This window comes from Phalangium opilio, unplaced genomic scaffold (assembly GCF_054372755.1).
Source record: "Phalangium opilio isolate 3A_F unplaced genomic scaffold, DU_Popi_V2 ptg000062l_1, whole genome shotgun sequence".
Lineage (NCBI taxonomy): Eukaryota > Metazoa > Arthropoda > Arachnida > Opiliones > Phalangiidae > Phalangium > Phalangium opilio.
Window position 1 is genome coordinate 1249960 of NW_028324179.1, and position 4068 is coordinate 1254027.

General features: G+C 41.4%; 1 pseudogene; it reads left to right on the forward strand.

Moving 5' to 3' along the window:
* Window positions 1-635: 635 nt before the first annotated feature.
* LOC149663455 (uncharacterized) lies at window positions 636-3845 on the forward strand (annotated as a pseudogene).
* Window positions 3846-4068: the final 223 nt, after the last annotated feature.

Below are 4068 nucleotides of genomic sequence, written 5' to 3' on the forward strand. Positions count from 1 at the left end.
GGATGTTCACTTTAATTTTGATTTAAATGGAACACCATAAGAAAATGTATTATATTTGGATCAAACCAATTTTTTCATTATATACAATTTCGGATTTAGCTTTTTGGTAATATGGATATCGTATACCAAGTTATGTTAGTGGTTAACCCCTTGCCTGAAAGCTCCAGCTACACGCGGCGCCGAAGGCCGTCTTAAAATTTCAAAATAGTAATTGAACTTAGGGAAGATTCGAGCTCTTTTCAAAAACCAATACAATAGGAAATGAGGGGCGTTTCGCGCGTGTCAACAACGGAGCGACCAGTACTAAGGCGAGTTGTCGAAAAGTTTCCTGAAATCAGAAATTATACCAAAAGATCTGAGAAACCACTAAAAACGGTAGTATGGAATTTGAATAAAGTTCGAAATTCCATAAGCATTAACCATAAATGTCCGACCCCGACTTTCTCACTGCCCTAGCTTTTTTCATGTGTTTTTCTCACCCCCCTACCCAGAATTTTATTTTGTAAGCTTTGAAAGCTTGTTTTGGAAGCCAGTATTTAGAGTTTCTGTTTTTGACCTACATTTTGGACGTGCAATTGTCCTTATTTTTTTTTTGATAATTTTGAATATTTAAATCGCTTCGATTTGATTTGAAAATGGGTAGGAATTCCAAACCACATCCGTCTAAAGTGCGCTCTCGTAAAAAAGGTATATAGCATCGAGTGAAGACCACAATATCTCGTCAATAAATGAGTCGCGTCAAGAAGATTCGGATGTGGCTATATCAGTTGAATATTTTGGGCAATCAGACTCCGGTTTCTTGTCTTTTCGAGAAAACCTACCAACTTCTAGCCCTCCAAGTAGACATTTGTCCCCAAAAATTAGCGCTAATATCTCTGCGGAGGATAAAAGAGATAATGCATCAAGAATACCACCACCACTCGACAATGTGGATTTTTCTATAATAGAGGCTGGGTTGATGAAATTCTACCCAATTTGGTAGTAGAATATGGACCTCCATGGCTATTTCCACTTTTCGAAAACCGCCCAAGGTGCGGGATTTCGGTCCAATGGGACCTCCCTACTTTAGTTTCGGTTGAATGGGATTTCGGTCCAATGGGAGGGAATAATCAGGGACACTTCGCATTACCTAAAGTAAAAGATCTCTAAACCGACCTTTAAAAAATTCTACAGCCGACCATTAACAATCCATCGAGCCGACCATAAACAATTCATAAAGCCGACCATAAACAATTCATAAAGCCGACTATAAACAATTCATAAAGCCGACCATGAACAATTCATAAAGCCGACCATAAACAATCCATAAAGCCGACCATAAACAAATCGTAAAGCCGACCCCAAACAAGCCATAAATCCGACATATAAATCACGGATTTATAAATCCAAAATAACAGTCGATAAAGCCGACCGCAATTAGATTAATAATCCGACTATAGCCAGATAACAAATCCGACTTCTTGTTTGATAATGTAAGAGCTGGACACGCTTACTTTTTAGAGTCGGTTAAAGTGCTGGCAAAATTTCTACCCCGACCTCATTTTGGAAATCCCGAAAATTTTCCGTGCACGTTTGAAAAGGTTGGAAAACCGCCTTACCGACCCATTTTCGGGTAGGACATTTCGACTGTCAAAAGAAAAGTCTACCGACCATTTTGCGGCAGTATAGGGCAGTGTCGGTTGAATCTCGAGCCGAATCCGATGGCCCAACGTCGATTTTGCTACTGGGGCACATCCGAGCCAAGACCCGAAGCCCAAAAGCTCGAAGGAAGAAGGGTGGTTGACATTAGGCATTTTATCAATCAAGTACGAAGTTTGGAGCGTCATAAATGCCCAAGAAATACGAGCGGTTCATTTAAACTTAGCCACGAAAAAATTCAAGGTTTTTATTCGACGTATACTTTCGAATGCCCTTATTGTCACTAAACTCAGGTCATCACTACCGACCCCGTTCCTTTAAATTTGCAAGATTCCAGGAAAAATTTAACTATTAACGATGCAGCAGTATGGGGTACAGTGAGCATCGGAGGTGGTCACGCCAGTTTAGATGAACCTTTTTCTGTCATCGGAGTTCCTGTTATGTCCAAGAGAACATTTAGCAAATCGGAAGAAAAACTTGGAGAGGTAAGAAATTCCAAAATTAGAGTGGGGGCAAGGTGGTTAGGGAAACGACTCTAGTTGCCCTTTAAAGTGAAATAAATTTCGTGTCATTTAATTACCAATTTTAAACTAAGTTTAATTTCTAATTATTTTAGAAGTGGGAAAACATCTTATACGAAGAGATGATATCTGCAGGAAAAGAAGAAAAAGGATTGGCGGAAGAGGCTGGGGATGTTCACCAGGGCGTTCCTTTTATAACGGTTATAATTGATGGTGGCTGGTCCCACAGGAGTCATGGTCACCGGTATTCGGCAAACTCGGGGGTGGCTATTATCATAGGGAAAAGATCCAGGAAAATTCTCTTCATCGGAGTGAGAAATAAATATTGCCCCATGTGCGATTTTTATGAGAGGAGGGATCAGGTTCCAAAAGTCCACAAGTGCTTGAAGAACTGGAATGGGTCGTCCGCGAGTATGGAAGCTGCCATTCTTGTAGACGGTTTCAAACATAGTGGAACTATGCACGGGATCCAATACCGGGAGTTTATTGGTGACGGTGATTTCTCCGTATACAAGAAGATTTTGGAAAGCGTTTCCTACGGACCGCAAGTTTCCAAAATCGAATGTACCAATCACGCGGTGAAAAATCTAACTAAACAGTTATACAAGCATTCTGCGACATCTGCTGAATATAAAAGAGTTTTAAATCCAGGAAGAATAAGGCAAATGACCAAAGGTGCGATATATCACGCCGCTAAAAACAACGGCAGTGTGCAGGATTGATTCACAGATTTAAAGAACATTCCAAAACACGTTTTTGGAAATCATGCGCATTGCAGAACGTATTTTTGCAAAATAATCCAGCGAATTGACAAATCTCATACCATTCCCAGAGATTTGTTCTTCAAAATTATGTCCATCATAAATAATTTAGCCGCGAAAGCTCATCGCTTGATAAAAAATGACACAAGTAACGCGGCGGAAAATTACATGTCTCAAGTAGCTAAATTCACTGGCGGAAAGCAAATAAATCGTGGCACAAAGCTTCTTTTCAGCGAAGGTGTTACGCGGCGGGTCTTTGCCAGCATTTGGGTAGATCGTGGTACCACCGAACCTGGAAAAAGATTACCACAATAAGTCCAAATAAGTTTCTGAAGAAGCACATCGCTAAGAAACAAAAGGAATCGGCAAGCTGGAGGAAATTTGTTGAGAAGGCCAAAAACGGGGAAAAAAGGTATAAACCCAAAAAAGACAGTTCCCGAGATTTAGAGGCTGGTGAAGCGGACTACCCCAGTTGCCAACAGCCGGACATGAATTTGGAAGAGTACGAACCGCGACAATCGGAGACTATCCAAAATCTTACAGTCAACCGCGAAATTCAAATGGAGGTTGAAAGCGAGACTCGCGGCCAAGCATCGAATGACCGATGGATGCGAGAGAGAAGAAATCGCCTGACCGCTTCCAACTTTGGCGAAATTTGCATACGCAAGAAAACCACGTGATGCAAGACCTTGGTCAAGCGACTGCTCTATACCCCTCCCGTGAATACTCCGGCGATGCAATACGGCAAAACAAATGAAGAGGTCGCAATCGCGGATTACCAAAGGATGGCAGGAACCACAGTCACAAAATGCGGTATCTTTGTTAGCCAGAACAATTTTATCTCGCCGCTTCTCCTGACGGTCTAATTGACGAAGATGGCTTGATAGAAGTGAAATGCCCAAAGAGTATAGAACGGAACACGTAAAAAATTTTTACTGCACACAAAAAAATAACAGCATCTTCCTCAAAACTACGCACAAGTACTATTACCAAGTACAAGGGCAGCTCAATATCGCCGAAAACAATTTTTGCGACTTCAGAGTATGGAGCCCCAATGGCATCGAGTGGCAAGGGACACAAGGTTTTGGAGAGAAAACATGCTTCCGTTCCTGGGACGGTTTGACTTCCATTGTTTGCTTCCTGAAATC